Source organism: Zootoca vivipara, chromosome 3 (assembly GCF_963506605.1).
Source record: "Zootoca vivipara chromosome 3, rZooViv1.1, whole genome shotgun sequence".
Classification (NCBI taxonomy): domain Eukaryota; kingdom Metazoa; phylum Chordata; class Lepidosauria; order Squamata; family Lacertidae; genus Zootoca; species Zootoca vivipara.
The window spans coordinates 98542684-98560287 of record NC_083278.1 but is presented as its reverse complement, the minus strand read 5'-3'; the positions used below and the strand labels follow the sequence as shown (position 1 = coordinate 98560287).

The 17604-nt window shown below is 43.0% G+C and overlaps 1 long non-coding RNA gene across 1 annotated transcript; it reads left to right on the top strand.

Annotated features, from left to right (window-relative positions):
- Nucleotides 1–504: 504 nt before the first annotated feature.
- On the top strand, nt 505–10449 carry LOC132591833 (uncharacterized). Its single transcript, XR_009557247.1, has 3 exons — nt 505–742; nt 854–1012; nt 10392–10449. It is a non-coding gene; the product is annotated as an uncharacterized LOC132591833 (long non-coding RNA).
- The last annotated feature ends 7155 nt before the right edge of the window (nt 10450–17604 follow it).

Sequence of the window (17604 nt, the reverse complement as noted above, 5' to 3'; positions counted from 1 at the left end):
GCCCAGAGAACTGCAAATGGAGTTTATTTGGTACTGAACATTCGTCAGAGAGCCACCACACCAGGATCTGCTGCTAGGGCATGGGTTGTGGCACTCAGTGGATTTCAACACTTCTCTACAGTCTAGCAACATCTGATAGAATGATAGAAAAGCATCGTTTATTCGTTTATGGTCTTTCTATGAGTTCAGCAAGCTGCCTTTGTGGTAGATAGCTGGCCTAGTTTCTCTCTCTCTCTTTTTCTCTCTTCTCAGTCTCTCCCTTTCTCTCCCTCTAATAATCTATGCAGTTAAACATTCCCATTGATGTTTATCAAGCCAGCCAGTTTAATAACTGTGAGCACAGTAACAGGTATTGTGTTCAGGCAAAACACTCCCTGCCTTGACCTTCCAGGCACAGACAAGTTAGAGGCACGGCCGTGACCCATATCGCAAACATTCAAAGAGGAAAGAAACAGCTCTGTTTTCAAAGCTGAACAATAAGGCAACGAGCTGATTGCCCAACCGTGTATTGCCAGCCATTGCAAAGACAGGCTGTGCAAAAGTATACAACTTTCTTTTGCTTTTTTTAAAAAAATTATGGCTTCAGTTGGTTAGCCCTGGCCTTGTGTCTGAACTTGACAGCTATGGAAAATTCCATTCTCAGATTAGATACACAGTCTGATCCAGCTATTTTTTCTTCCCCAGCCTCTGCTAACTAACACCTGTTTACCAACTAGAATCTCTTGCACATATTTTTGCATAGGTAACAGCACTGGATTGCCTGTTTCATTTTTTTGCCCTGGGGCAATTGGCTTCGGGGTGGTTGTACTACTTCTCTGTCTAAAGCCCTCTCTTGTTGCAATTCTTCTTTTAGAAGGGGAGGGAGTGCTGACTGTGCAAATGTCTCTCTGCTATGGCTGATGCTATGGAGCAGTGGCATGGCAGGTGGAACCAGACTGAAATCGCCAGTGTCAATATGACAATTCATTTAGCACCACTAGCAAGAGCACATGCAGCAGCATGGCATCTCCAGGTAAGAATGGGGAATGGTCCCTGTCTGAAACCCCAGGGAGCTGCTGCCAGTCAGTGCAGACAGTATTGATCTAAGAGGTGCCAAAGGCATAGCTGCCAAGTTTTCCCTTTTCTCGCGAGGAAGCCTATTCAGCATAAGGGAAAATCCCTTTAAAAAAGGGATAACTTGGCAGCTATGGCCAAAGGTCTGACTCAGTGTCAGACAGTTCTCATCTTATATGTACATTTCTCCAATCCCTCTAGCTGAAAAACACATTTTGCGGTCATTTATTGCTATTGTGCTCACATCACTGCCCAAATGCAAACATTTCCTAGAAGTTAGAAATTCATTGCATATACTATCAAATTTGTGAGTTTGAGCCAGAAGTATGCAGGAGGCATGCTGTGGGGACGGGGCTGAAAACAGCACCCCTACGTTGTGTTTGCCACTCTGTTCCACAAATTGAGAATCAGTTGTTGGGATGTCATCATAATGTGACTTGTCCCACCTCCCCTCGACACCATTGGCTTCTGCTGGTAGTCACGGGGAAACTTATAAGGTTATGACCTCAAGCTGCTGTCCTCTCCTGAGCAATGATTTGCCACACCTGTCTTTGCAGAATGTTGCAGGTATTTTCCATTGCTCCTGGCCTAGAAAGGTTAGAGGTTTAAAGAGCTGGGGTGATCAGGCTTCCGCCCAACATCAAAATACTCTTGGAATGATGACCATTTAAGGAACAAGCATTAGCCCTGCAATAGGAGCCATAGGATCTGGGGAAAGGCATGCATTTGGCTTCTCTCCCTACAAAGCTGATTTTATAAATGGAGAGAGTTTACCTGGTAGGTGAAGCTTAGACGTGAAATTCCGGGATGTTTGAGGGCACTAGACATCCCAGACCCCGGACTTAATTAGTCCTCACCCTGTTGACCCTAAGAAAATGTTGTAATGTTAGAAAATAAATACGATGGGGATTAAGAAAATATTGAAATCCCAGTCAGCCAAGTCCCTTTGGCGGTCTAAAAAGAGCCGCTGCTTAGATTTTAGGCAGAAAGACGAGAAAGGAACATAGCTGGAGCAGAATGTTTTGAAAAGCCTTGAAGGGAGGGTGGGAAGACTCAAAATGCCAAAGCCAATTTCTGTAGATATTGAAGGAAAAATCCTTCAGACAGAGCATGACAAGAATCTAGTAAATAAATAATAAACGGGGGAAAGGCCTATAAAAGCATGATTTTCAGTCAGCCGGTCCTGTTCTCCTCTACAATACTCCTTCCCCCCCTTTCTACCCAGTTTTCTGTTGCTCCCCCACCCACAGTTAGGGTTCATCCACACTTCAATTGGTTCCGCCACTTTCCCCTATGGAAACCTGTAGTTTAGTGCTGAACTGGATCAAATGGCATTAAGGGTTTCTACAGATTGCCATTTGTTCCAATTTACAGGTTCCCATTTGTTCCAATCTGCTATAGAGCAGATTTTCCAGAGAAAAGCAGCAGGAAGGCCAAACCAATCTGACCTGTGCCTAGAAAGCATGGGGCAAGCAGAAAAACACTTGGACGCATGTTTTCTAGGCATGTGACAAATGAAAGAATGGATGAGCCCTTAGTCTGCAGCATTCTGTGCCCATTGCACATGCACAGTGTTGGGCCTCCTCTCTCTCCCCACCAGTGTTTTTTTCCTCTAAAGTTTTGTTCTTTCCCCTATTCTGCAAGCCTCAAGTTCAACTGAGTCTTCTGATGTCTCTCCTTCTTGATGCCGTTTTGTTTACCAGTGCAATGTCATGGCACTCAAAAAAAGAAGGAATCCCTGTTAATTGCTGTCACAGCCAGTACAGGGCTGATATACGTCCAGAATTTCCCCGGACATAACCAGTATTCCTGGATTTGTCAAAGTTCCACAACAAATTTTGTGTCCAGATTTTCACTTTTTGAAATATGGCAACCCCAAGCCAGTAAAAATAAGTCATATTGCATTCAGTGGTGTTGTAGCTGAAAGCCATGTCATCCCTCTCTGTGTTTTTGGAGAGACCCACAGTTATTTTCTGCAAACAAAAAACAAAATGGCACTGTATGGGAAAACGATTTAAATTCTGTTTTTAAAAACAACATTGCCCCTTAGCGTTCTTGATTGCATGGTGGCAGAAAGTGCATCATAAAAACAAGATGACCTGCCAGAACCTAAGTATATCAGTGACCCAGTTCTATATATAAATGCTTTGACCTAGTCATGAGCTTGCCAGACTGCCACCATGATTTATTTTATTTCCCTGCCATGTGATATTTGTGGATATTTTGGATACATTGCAGAGATGGAATGGAAATGATATGACTGTAACCTACAGTCCATGTCCCCTGCATGGAAAGGCAGGTCCTTTCTTTGACCCTACACCAATTATATAAGACACTTCTAGGACTGGGCCATGGCTCTGAAACCAAATCTTATTTTATAAGAAACGAGGAAGGTGAATTTTCTGGGTTGATTTTAAAAGCACAATATTGTTTCCTTATATCTCAGTAGAATAAACACTTCAATGTTGATAGGCTATTGAAATGAATGATATACACCAGGCACATCGAACTCCCAAGAGACTGCGATATCTGCTCCTGGTGTAAAAAAAAAAGTGGCTGTGATCTACTACCCATTGCCAGGAGTTGTTGAGCTTTTTTTAGGGGAGGGTTGACCAAAGTTGTTCAGCTTTTTTACAATACAGTTGACAAAAATTGTTGAGGTTTTTTTGGGGGGGGGGGATACTCCAGAGTTGTTGAGATTTTTTGGGGAGCAATAAGGAACACAAAGGCGATCACTTTACTTTATTATTCAGCGAGCGACCTGTTTGGGCATGCCTGATATACACCATATAGATCAATAGGGGGGAGGAAATATGAATGATGATTTCAGTCTGGTTCCACATGGGGGTAATATGGGATTCTGATTTTTGTGTGTCTGTGCGTGAAAGATTTTGCTGCTGCTTTTGTTTATTGGGGAAAATGTTCCTTGGAAGAGCAATCCATAACATCTCCAGGTAGGGCTCTGGGATTGTTGCTTTCTTAGAACCCTGGAGAGTCACAGCCAGTCATTATGGACAATACTGAGCTAGATTGTCCAATGGTCCAACTTGGTATATGGCAGCCTTCTGTGTTTCTCTGTACTAGTTTGCATTGTTTGTAGTGTACGTGTTACTTTTGTGGTGTATTGGTCGCTGGGCCACGCTGACGCTCTTAGTCGGTGCCCTCTTCCAACGCTGGTGGAAGACCCAGCTCCAGCATCATCGATCCTCTTGATTGAAGACCTTCCAGCAGCTCCAGTGTCGGCTACTGATGTGGCCTCCGCATCAGCCGTGTGCTCAACTGGGTGTGGAGGGGATGGCCACAAGGTCCCTTCGCCTCAGATCTCCAGCCATTTGCAACCAGACAGCCATTTGCAACCAGCTCTCAGCTCATCGTGGCTGCCTATTGTGGGGGGACCGAGTCGTGATTCCTCAAAAGCTCCGCCAACGCATCCTCGAGGCTCTGCACGTCGGACACCCGGGAATCATCAAAATGAAGGCGTTGGCTCAGTGTTACGTCTGGTGGCCGAACATGGATGATGCCATCACTGCATGGGTTGCCGTCTGTCAAAAGTGCCAAGAGTCGAGACCGGCACTGCCAGCAGCTAAAGGACACACTTGGGAGATGCCCAAGGCACCCTGGTCAAGGGTACACATCGATCTCGCCGGCCCTTTCCACGGACGGACCTTTATGGTGGTGGTCGACGCCTACTCCAAGTGGCTGGAGGTGGCCCTGATGACATCCACCACTTCCGAGGCCATCATCCGGGTGCTGCGAGGCCTGTTTGCAACCCATGGGTGTCCTGATATTCTCGTCTCCGATAACGGATCACAGTTCACCTCAGGTACATTTGAACGGTACCTCCTGGGACTGGGCATCCGACATGCGCTGACAGCACCATTTCACCCCGCCAGCAATGGGCAGGCAGAAAGAATGGTTAGATCGGCAAAAGAGGCGCTTGCGCGCCTGAACCAGGGAGACTGACATGAGCTCGTGCAGCACATCACCCCTCATGCGGCCACAATGGTCCGACTTGGTATATGGCAGCCTTCTGTGTTTCTCTGTACTAGTTTGCATTGTTTTTAGCGTACATGTTACTTTTGTGGTGTATTGGTTCATCTGCTGTAAGCTGCCCTGCTGGGAAATTATAAAGTGGAAAGGTGATATAAAAATCTTTTAAAAATAAAAATAAACTGGCTCTGGAGCAGTCTGTGTAAATTATATTAATAATCTGTATATATTTTAAGAAGAGGCTTCTGGATCAGACCAATGGCCCATCTAGCACAGCATCCTGTTCTCATAGTTACCACCCAGATGCCGGTGAATAAGTATGTTCTTTTTATCTTTTACCAGGTTTGCTCTGCCCTTCGGAGAAGGGAGGGCACTCTATTTACATATAACTTTTTTGGCTACTAGGATTACATTTTCCATTTTATTTCAGCTCGATTTATTTTTAAAATTGTGTGTGCGTTTGTGTGCATGTGTGTGATGCTTCATATTCACGCCAAACCCTAAGGATGGGCTGAGGCAGAAATCTGAACAAACACAAATGCAATTTATCAACTGAACAAGAGACGGCATCCTTCCAGAAAACCACCTGGGTACTGCCCAAACACTTTTTGAATGTTACAAAATAGATTCAAATGAGTAAAAACTGAAAGTTTCCCCCTTCAAAATGATTCAGTGCTGATGTTCATTGTGTGTGTCTCCGACCCAGCATTGCTGAAGGTCTCAGGGGTTTTTGCCTGAGACAAGAGATAACAACTTTGCGCACTAACTCATCTATTGTGAGTCTCTGCTTCCCTTTGTTCTTTTTTAAAAAATGATTTCATTCCTGTTTCGTCATCAGACATTTCATTGTGACTGGCCGGGGCATGTTTTCTTTGATGATGTTCCTGAAAAGTCCCCATAGAGTTCTATTTCAGTCCTATTGAATATTCTAAGATTTCTTTCTTGTTCAGAAGGTATTATTTACCCAGGGGTCAGCTTTCTTTGCTCCCTTGACATTGAAGGCCTAACAAACACCTTGTATTTGATACTCAATTCTTACTTGTTTATCCAAAGGGGGAAATGCCAAAAGAAGGGGGGGTAGAGCATATTGAAACAGACAGATGCCTTCTTCCAGCTCAGATTATTTGTCCATCTAGCTCAATATTGTCTGCTCTGACTGGCAGCTTTCTGGGAGTTTCGGACAGAGGTCTTTCCCACCATCTCTCCCTTGTCCTTTAAATTGGAGTTTCTGGGGTAAACCAATGATGTTCTGCATGCAGAGCATGTGCTCTGGCATTGAGCTGTTGTCCTTCTTAAAGACTTTCTCCAACCAGGTCTCTCCATCTGTTCCAACCAGGTCTCTCCATCTAACATTTTGTATGCCATCAAATGCCAACAGTGCCCTTCAGCTCTCTATATTGGACAAACAGGCCAAACCCTACGCCAAAGGATAAATGGACATAAATCTGACATCAGGAATTACAAGACAGAGAAACCAGTAGGAGAACACTTCAATCTCCCAGGACATTCTATACAAGATCTCAAAGTAGCTGTCTTACTACAAAAGAATTTCAGAAATAGACTGGAAAGAGAAGTTGCTGAATTGCAACTTATCACCAAGCTTAAAACCATGGAGAGACCTGGTTTGAACAGAGACGTTGGATTCTTATCTCATTATACATGATAAAGTGATCTTCAGCCATCTCACCCCTTGCTTTTTTATGCAAGACCATTTGCAGTCGTTTACAGTCGTCAACAGCTAACAGTCAATCACCCGTCTCCACCACCCTTCTGAGTGATACCCCTCCCCACCCTTTCTCTATATATAAGCGTATGGGGACTTCTATTTCAGTGTATCTGAAGAAGTGTGCATGCACAGGAAAGCTCATACCAAAATAAAAAACTTAGTTGGTCTTTAAGGTGCTCCTGGAAGGAATTTTTTTATTTTGTCAGGGACTGAGTAGAGGAGGAATGGTGGAGACCACCTCCCCATCCTGACCCTTCCAGGGAGGAGGAAGAGGAAGACAGTATAGATTTACATCAGGAGTTTGAGGGAGGTCACAGCTCAGAGGCAGATGTGGGGGAAAGTTGGGAAATCATGGGAGCGCCAGAACAACACCTGGCTGACACGTTGTCATTAGAAAGCATCCCAGACCCTCCATCTCCCAGAACCCGGCGAGCCTTAAAAGTAGGAGAGCAAAGAGCTCGAAGACAGAGGGCACATAGCAGCACCTGTAGAAGTGATGAATGAGGAAGTGGGAGAGATAGGGGGTGGAGGATCACTTGGGACAATGCCATTATCCAAGAGGCTGGGTTCTATAGCCCCCTCTGCAAAGTTTGAAATAAAAAAGGACTGTAAGAAACTTCCCCTTGTCTTTATACTTTCCTGGGCAACCAGCCAGGAACTGCTGACAGCATCCTGACACCAACCACCAAGTCAGGCTTGAAAGCAACAATTGTATCTGAGCATCCAACATATATCCAATGCACTTGCACAACAGGACTTCTCTCCTCTCCACCTTCCATGCCTCCTAAATCTGTTCTGTTTTCAGAGTTTACTCCCGAACTCTCCAGAGGAGATCTGGAGGGGGTGGGGTGGGAGATGTTGATGGATCTTAACCATAACTCTTGCTACCAGCTGCCAAATCATTGTATTCCAGGACGATGACCAGGAACAGAACTTGCTGACCAGTAACTTGATTTTATTTAATTATATACAGCAGAATAAAGCACAACTTTGTACAAGTTACTATATACACAGACGAGATTCAAACGCCTATTCTAAACTCTACACTCCAACAACAATCTGCTGTGTCATACTGCTTATAAGGGAGAACTTAGCCAATCACCACCTGTTGCTAGGCTTTCCTGTCTCCAAGCAGAATTTCTCACGTATTCTGTTTAACTTGGCTTGTAGCCAACACACTAATTGTCTACTGCAAAAGCTGCACATACTCAAAGTCTCAACAGGAGAAAAGGGAATCTCCAATGGCACAAGTAGGAATCTTTGGACTGATAGGATGTTTTAAATCAGGCTTTCTTAACCTTGGCCCACAACTCCCATGATCCCTAGCTAGCAGGACCAGTGGTCAGGGATGATGGGAATTGTAGTCTCAAAACTACATGGAGGGCCGAGGTTGAGGAAGCCTGTTTTAAATCCTCTCAACTTGCTAGAGCGACATTGGTGTGAATCTGTCGCCAGTAATCCCAATTGTTGGGAAGATAATAAACTACTCTACCTGGGGGAAAGAGGTGGTAAGGAGAGTCAGATTTCAGGTGGAACTACATGTTGCACACATTCACATGTCAGAAAGGTCCAGTGACTCCTTTTCCTGGATATTATTTCACACACTGCCTAACCCCAGAGACAAATCCCCATTCAAACAAGGCCTTCATGCTCTGCATTGAAGTAGATCCTCAGCTTTGAAGGCTTGCTTTATTAGAAGTTTAAAGGAAACTAAAATGAAACACGTTTAATAAGGAACCATTTGAAATAACGTCTCTACCGTAGTATTTGGCTGTCCTTGAGAGTGGTGCAGTAGCAACTAGTAGTTTATTGTCTATCTATCTATCATCTATCTATCTATCTATCATCTATCTATCTATCTATCTATCTATCTATCTATCTATCTATCATCTATCTATCATCTATCTATGTATCTATCAATATCTACACACACATTTTAAAAGAATAGATGGCTTCCATCAGAGGAAGTTTCAAAAGAGCTAGCAAAACCACAAGGGGTGGTGAGTGCTGTCAATCATCATCAGTGCAACTTGCCATCTTCTTTCAAAAATCAGTACACAATGCCTAAAAGTAAGTTCTTCATAAAGCCAGAATGTTTTATAAGTTTGGTGACTCACTGACTCCTTCAATAACAGAGGAACTCTAATAACTCAGTTTTTGTGCCTTTGCCACATCGATTATAAGAGCCTTTTAATAAAGTCAGTGCGCTGCGATTTGTTTATATCATGCAAATTAGAAGACATTACATAAGAAAAGCTCAAGTCTCCAAATGCAGACAGCTCACAAATCTGCCCACAAAAGAAAAATATGCAAGTTCACTTGGGGACATTCTAAACTGGGCTGGTTTGGAGGATTGCCTCCTTCAGCCTTGGGCCTCCCATCAGGCCAAGCCAGCTTAGCCATTGGTCATGGATGATGGGAGTTGCAGTCCAACAACATCTGGGGATCCAAGGGTGCAGGGCATAGGTTTAGAACATCCAAATAACAAAAGCACATAAGGAGATCCCTGTGTCAGGGACAGTAGGACCATCAATGAGTACTCTTTGGGTTTGGTCAGTCAACCAGCTACAAATCCACCCAACAGTTACCTCATTTAATCATTTGCATTTCAAAGAGCTTTACTGGCGGCTTACCGTGTGCTTTTTCTATGGTACACCACTCAGTACATAGTGAAATTGTATAAGGAAGTATCTACCCATAGGGGATGAACAGTAGCTGGAACATTGTTATGAATGATATTCAGGTGATTGAGGATGTGGCTGTACTTGTATTTGTTGGAAGCATACATTTTAATTAGGTGGAGGGTGCATTTATGTGCTCTGGTGTGCAATAAACATGTTGTGACAGCTACAGCCTGCAGGAGGTAGGGAGACAATGAAAGAAGCCAAACAAATGTAAGAACATAAAAAGAGCCTGCTGGATCAGGCTAATGCAGGCATCCCCAAACTGCAGCCCTCCATATGTTTTGGCCTACAACTCCCATGATCCCTAGCTAACAGGACCAGTGGTCAGGGGTGATGGGAACTGTAGTCCAAAACATCTGGAGGGCCAAAGTTGCCTGGGCTAATGGCTGGATCAGGCTAATGGCCCATTCAGTCCAGCATCCTGTTCTTATAGAGGCCAACCAGATGCCTGAGGGTAGTTCACAAACTGGATCTGAGCAGAAAAAACATTCACCCCTCCTGCAGTTTCCCATGAACTGGTATTCAGAAGCAACATAGCCTCAATCATGGCTAGTAACCATGACAAACCACCACCTAATCTGATCTGATGCTACACACTAGTACGCTTTCTGTGCTCTTCTCTAATTTCCTTATGAAGGTAAGTTCCTTCCTATAAGGGTTGGAAGAAGGATTTTCAAAGATGTGTTAAAATCTTATCCTTGGTAGTCATTTCCAGTTCTACAGTTCTATGACTACCAAGGATAATTTTTAGTCCAACCTCCTGCAATGCAGGGATCACAGCTAAAGATGGAGCCATCTGTGACAGATGGCCATCCAAGCTCTGTTTAAAAACCTCCAAAGCAGGAGAGCCCACCACCTTCTGAGGGAGTCCATGCCACTGTCAAGCAGCTCTTACCGTCAGAAAGTTCTTCCTAATTTATTGTAATTTGAATCCATAGGTTTGGGTCCTCCCCTCTGGAGCAGCAGAAAACCAGTTTGCTCCAACTTCCATGTGACAACCCTACAGGTATTTGCGGATGTACAATTCAACTTCTAAACTTTATTCTTTTGATGGGAAGCCCTCTCAAGGCAGTGAACAATGAAACAAATTATATTGTAAAATTCTGTCTTGAATTCTGTCCTGAATGATGATCCACTGACTCTAGACCCATGAAAGGTAATTTTTCTGCCAGCATCCACCAAATACCCTTGGCACTGAAATGCAAACAAAACTCCCATGCCCCCATCAATCTAGATTTACTGTTAAAACTAATAAAAACAGGTTAATTTTAAAAAATAACCTTTAAAAACCCTGTTACCAACCACCCATTTGTGATATCTCATGTGGAAAATATACCTCCCGCTGGAAGTATCCCACACAACACTCAGAAGCACCCTATGCGCACTCATAAATTTGTCTTCTCTTTCTCCCATTTCTTTCATTTCTTCTGCTGTTGTAAAGAATGATAGTTGTTGTAAATTGTTTTGTTTATTGAAAATAACTGCGTTTGTGTGTGTGTGTGTGTGTGTGTGTGTGTGTGTGTGTGTGTGTAGTCCCTATCTTGAATCAATGTTTGTTCTACTTTACACAAAAATGTTCATATTTTCAGTACATTAATTTGCTTAGAATGAACTTCTCATGTACATTCCTGCTATTATATCTTTGGTGTTTCTGTCCTGAGCCTATTCTATCAGTAAAGCATTGAATTCACTTGTGCTACGCTCATGTTTCTGTGGTTATTACTTCCATTTTTATTTATTGGATTTGTTATATGCCCTTCGCTATGGGATTCCGGGGCAGGTTAAAGGTAAAGGGACCCCTGACCATTAGGTCCAGTCGTGACCGACTCTGGGGTTGCGGCGCTCATCTCGCGTTATTGGCCGAGGGAGTCGGCGTACAGCTTCCAGGTCATGTGGCCAGCATGACAAAGCTGCTTCTGGCGAACCAGAGCAGCACACGGAAATACCGTTTACCTTCCCGCCGGAGCGGTACCTATTTATCTACTTGCACTTTGAGGTGCTTTCGAACTGCTAGGTTGGCAGGAGCTGGGACCAAGCAATGGGAGCTCACCCCGCTGCAGGTATTCGAACCGCTGACCTTCTGATCAGCAAGCCCTAGGCTCAGTGGTTTAACCCACAGCGCCACCTGCGTCCCTTCCGGGGCAGGTTACAACAATGCAAATATCTCCAGCCTCCAGAAAAGTGTGGTAAACAAACCTCAGCCCATACAGGCACTCAAGAATGTCATGCTTGCTTGTTTACCTTTGCCCAACAACTAGGTTGATAAATGAGGACACCTTCATTCATATAATGGAATATTTCATTACTTCAGCAGCATGTCCGGTTGCATTTCAGTCTCTTTGCCTGAAGGCAGGTGGAGGAAGATTGCTGTATATATATCGTGTGAGTGCTTTCCTCATGGGGCGGTGGAAGACAGGAAAACACCTTGACAACTAGGAGCAAAGTTCTCTACTTCAAAGTACTCTCTTATGGGAAAGTCAGTGCTATTTTGCTGGGACCTCATGAGAAGCAACCCAAAATATCTTTTAGCAGTCAAGGATGCCTCTCATGATGAACTATGAATCAATCTGTAATTGCTTGCCTAAATAACAGATTATTATTATTATTATTATTATTATTATTATTATTATTATTATTACTTATACCCCACCCATCTGGCTGAGCTTTCCCAGCCACTCTGGGCAGCTTCCAACAGAACAGAACATTAAAATGGAATAATTTATTAAACATTAAAAGCTTCCCTAAACAGGGCTGCCTTCAGATGTCTTCTAAAAGTCTGGTACTGTAGTTGTTTTTCTCTTTGACATATGGTGGGAGGGCGTTCCACAGGGCGGGTGCCACTACCGAGAAGGCCCTCTAACTGGTTCCCTGTAACTTGGCTTCTTGCAGTGAGGGAACTGCCAGAAGGCCCTCGGCGCTGGACCTCAGTGTCCAGGCAGAACGTTGGGGGTGGAGACGCTCCTTCAGGTATACTGGACCCAGGCCGTTTAGGGCTTTAAAGGTCAGCACCAACACTTTGAATTGTAAGATAAGATAAGCTAAGATATCTTTATTGTCATTGTCCCCTTGCGGGAACAACGAAATTACTCGGTTGCTACATCCACTCAGATAAAGCATTCCGCATAATCCAAAATTACAAAAACCTAATTAAAAACAGTAGATATAATTGTGCTCGGAAACGTACTGGGAGCCAATGTAGATCTTTCAAGACCGGTGTTATGTGGTCTCGGCTACCTAAGTGTAGCTGCAGAATATACCCTCTAGTCATGGGTCTGGTACACATGTTGATGTCCTTAAAATTTAGGACAGCTCATATGGGAGAAGATAATCCTTCAAGCTTCCAGAGCTGACAGTTGTAGAATTTGTGCAGTAAGGAAAGGACTGGCCTTGTCATGCAACAAAGTGAAGTGATCTGCTTCTGGTGGTACTATAGGGACTAATAAAGTAGATGAAGGTAAGAACTGGTGTCTGAACTGTGCAACAAGGAGACAGAAACAGAGACAGAGTGTGTTTTGGGCCCAGCTAGAGTTGGAATGATCCATCCACTTCAGTTCTCAGTTTCCCCATTTTCCAAATGGAAATTCAGTTTCTACAACTGCAGCAATGTGTGATTTGTTTATTTCTTAAATCCTCACAAACATTCAGTCACATTTTAGAGTAAATTTCCCCCAATAAGCATGTTTTTGTATACAGTTTGGACTAACGCACACAGTTTTGCAAGCATTTCCCCCAAATATAATGCATTTCTCTATGTTGTTTTCAACATCTGCAGTTTTGTAAGCATTGCTTGGTTGGAGAATTGTATTGCAAAATTCAGATAAGTGTGAGTTTCAGTAGATGGTTGTGTTTTGGTTTATGTATTTTTAAGAAAGAATAGGAATTTGATAGTTCGCTTTCAATTGCAAACTGAACCAATTTCCCCCCCTCTGTTCCTCACCCCAGAAAGGGATGGCCAGTGTGGTGTAGTGGTTAAGAGTGGTAGACTCGTAATCTGGGGAACCGGGTTCACGTCTCCGCTCCTCCACATGCAGCTGCTGGGTGACCTTGGGTTAGTCACACTTCTTTGAAGTCTCTCAGCCCCACTCACCTCACAGAGTGTTTGTTGTGGGGGAGGAAGGGAAAAGGAGATTGTTAGCCGCTTTGAGACTCCTTCGAGTAGTGATAAAGCAGGTTATCCAATCCAAACTCTTCTTTGTGCTTAACTTCAGGCGGCAAAATATCGTAGGACGGCACTGAGTTGGAAAACTAGCATCTTAGCTACATAGTCAGTTTTGCCCAGGGGTCTGACAACCCTGCTCATACAAGGACTCTTCTTGACTCCTAATGGTGTGTGTGTGTGTGTGTGTGTGTGTGTGTGTGTGTGGTGTAGGCATGAAGCTACATATCAAACCGCTCTGAGCTGCTGGTCTCAGCTGTATGCACAGGATCAGCCTCTGTGTCAACTTAATAAATATTTATCTAGAAAATATCACTGAAGAATAAATATTATTGCTCTCCTCCTTCCCCGCCGTCATTTTCTTTATGCATGCAAATACTAATAAACTGTACCATATGCTTGGAAGCCGCAAAAAAACATGCAGAGGAAGTTTGCATGAAAGCCCGACAGGTTCTATTTAGCCACTGGCTAGTCACTTCTCTGGGGATTCACCTGTCTCATCGAGTTTAGGAAAGAGGAGCCTTCAGTCATTCCTGGTGTGGATGGTTGCCCTAAGCGAAACAACGCACTCCTTTGAAGGGTTATATTTTATTTTCCTTTTTGGTGGGGAAGGCTTTTTTCTCCTTTTTCAAAAACATAGCTCTTCACTGGATCAATATGTTATGATATATTTAAGACTCAAATAGAGAGAAAAAAAGAGTGTTATTTCAATTTATGGGACTGTAACATCTTGCATGAAAACTTCCCCATATCCTTAAAAAAAAGCACCACATGTAGCTTTTTATTCTTCTTTGAAATATACAGAACCCCAATACTGTGCATCATAATGTATTAAATGGATGACCCACATTTGCATTTGTAAGGGTCCAATAAACAGCAGAAGATTAACAATCTGGTGAAAAAGAACAACTCTAACTTCAACAGGAAAAATGGAGAGTGCATCAGCATTTCACATTAATCTGTATGTAGGCAGACCTTTTCCATACATCGTCATGGGGTAAAGTGTGGGGTTCGAATTAGACCTCTTTGTCCCAATCCAGAAAGTATTTAATTATTCTGAATTAATTAATGTGGAGTTTTTGAGCACAGAGAGAAGAGAGAAAATCGAAATACTCTGAGAATTACAGGTCTGTGAACTAGGCTTCCCCTAAACCTTAGAGAAGATTCAGAGATAATCTCTAAGACAGTGTAAAATATTTCCACAGAACAAAAATAAAATAAAATACAGTACTGCAATATTAAATATCTTTTATGGGGACTTTGCAACACTAAAACTGTGAGTCAAGGTTCACTGGGAAGAGATAAAATCTCCCAGTTAAAAAGTTGTAAAACCTTGCTTTGTAACACGTCAGCCTGGAAATGCCCTGAGCAGAAAGCTAGTTTGGGACAGAGGGCTTGTTAATGCAAGTTTAAACCTGAGTTAAACCTAGGGGGGAAATATAAATGAGCAAACAAAGCCAACAGAACCATCTGATAATATATTTTTTTAACCGTTACAATTATTGATAATGGTGATAATTGGTGCATGATCAGCCTGTTTAATGTTTGCGTTTAGATTAATTTTGCAGTTGCATTAGCCAAGGACCATGGCAGAAAGGAATAGTCTTTCTAGGGGTAGACAGAAGGGACTATTTTCTTTCTGTGTCAGTTTCACATGCATTCCATTAGAAGTTCATTTCATCCTGTTTCCTGCAGATTTAAAAACAACGTGAACATTCTCTTTGCATTTAAATTAAATTCAGTCCCTAATATATGCATTTGTATGGCTTTTCTGTGGACTTTCTCCCTAGAGGTACATTTTTGTAAAGAATTTTTAACTTTAAAATCTGCATTTTTGTGCACACGTTTTGGAAGCAAAACTGCTTTACAAAATCCGATTTATAGCTGCATTCAAATCTCCATATGAGTCCAGGTCAGTGGTGAATTAGGCCAATTCGCTTTAAAATGCAGGCCAAACTAAATTCTCCACTGTCGCTAAGTTTTACAGTATGCAATAGGAGTGTCCCAAGACAGGTCCCATGTATTTCTGTGTTTTTAAAATCCAAGTCTGTTTTTGAGTTACTCTGTGCAATCTCAATGTTGATTTGTGCTCTGGATTCGAAGCCACTCTGTAGAAAACAAAGATCTGTGTTCCCTATGCACTATAATGGGGCATCTAAAAATGGCTATAACGTTCTCACCTTTGGGACAAAGCAGCTGAAATTTGCCATCATGCTAGTACCTGCAGAATGGAGATAGCTTGCCAACTTGTAAGTAGACATATCCTGGGGTTTTGTGTAGAGTGCCTTAAATTTCATTACTTAAAGAAAAGGGAATTCTCTAACTTTTTTGGTTTTCTGCCAGAATTGTGTGCGGTTTCCAGACATGGTCACCCCTTCTGAGATGATGAAGTCTGCGAAACATCAGAATGATGTTCACCTGGAAGGGAAGACTTTACTGTTTGAGGGTGGGTACAAAAGATTTATGTTGTCGAAGCTATTGTACACAGTCTGCAGTTCTCGACAGTTATATTTCAAAGCCTCCTTTGCTCTCTCTTTTGAAAGCAATCATTTTTACAAGGTGGCTTAAATGTTGCAGAGGTGAGGCCATTTTGATAGTCCTTTGCATTCCACCAGTGAGGCTAACTTTTCTCTGTTATCCTAGGTCCCTTTCTCATGCCTCCTAATACCAGGTTATAAGTTTGCATAGCTAAGTGGAACCACGCAGGCACATACTACCAGATGACAAAGATGTTTCAACATGGGAGGGTGGCTGTGGAGAATTTGTAGCTTTGGGGAGGAATTAGATCTTATGAAAAACAAGGGGCTTGTGTTGTGTGTGGAATATTGATCACTCACTTGGGCTCCGAACACATGTTGGTAACACAAAAAACTTATCAATTGAGCCATACAGAGGTCCATACCAGGTAGAAATCGGGGGTGGGATTTGCTTTTAAAGGCAAACATACCAAATTGTCACTTTCTGAAACAATATACAAACCAAAATATACCCATCCTTCAAAATCCATACTTCTCCAAATTTTGCAATACGATTCTCTGACCAAGTAATGTGTACATATATGAGTATAAAGTGTGAAAGGTAAAGGGACCCCTGACAATTAAGTCCAGTCATGAACAACTCTAGGGTTGTGGTGCTCATCTCGCTTTACAAGCCAAGGGAGCCAGTGTTAGTCCGCTTCTGAGTTTTTCCGGGTTGTGTGGCCAGCGTGACTAAGCTGCTTCTGGCAAAACCAAGGCAGTGCACGGAAACACTGTTTACCTTCCTGCCAGTGTGGTACCTAGTTATCTACTTGCACTGCATGCTTTCAAACGGCTAGGTTGGTGGGAGCTGGGACCGAACAACGGGAGCTCACCCCATCGCAGGGAATCAAACCATCGATTTTTCAATCGGCAAGCCCAAGTGGCACAGTGGTTTAACCCACAGCGCCACCCGCGTCCCAAAGTGTGTATACTATTGAAATAATATACAATTATTTAGGTGAAATTGTTTTGCAGGATCATAGAAACATAGAATTGTAGAGTTGGAAGGGGCCACGAGTATCATCTAGTCCAAGCCCCTGCAAATGCATATATTAGGCAAAATTGCACACAAAGTGTGTATATTGGGAGAAATTCTCACTAAAGGGCTGATAATATTCATGCGGTCATATGTGTATGTGTAAGAGGGAGAGAGAAGAAATATATATATGTCTGCAGAAATGTGGATAATTGAATTTAAGACTGGGAAAATGGGAAACTGATACAATCATAGAATTGCAGAGTCGGCTTGGGCCACAAGGGTCATGTAGTCCAACCCCCTGCAATGCAGGAATCTTTCACCCAATGTGGGGCTCAAACCGATGACCCTGGGATTAAGAGTCTCATGCTTTACTGACTGAGCTATCCAACCTTGCAACAGGTATCCAAATACTGGCTAACAGCAGGGTTTCCACAAATCCAAAGAAGAAAAGTAGAGGGGATGCCTGAGCTGTGGCTAAGGAATCAGTGCTTAATTAG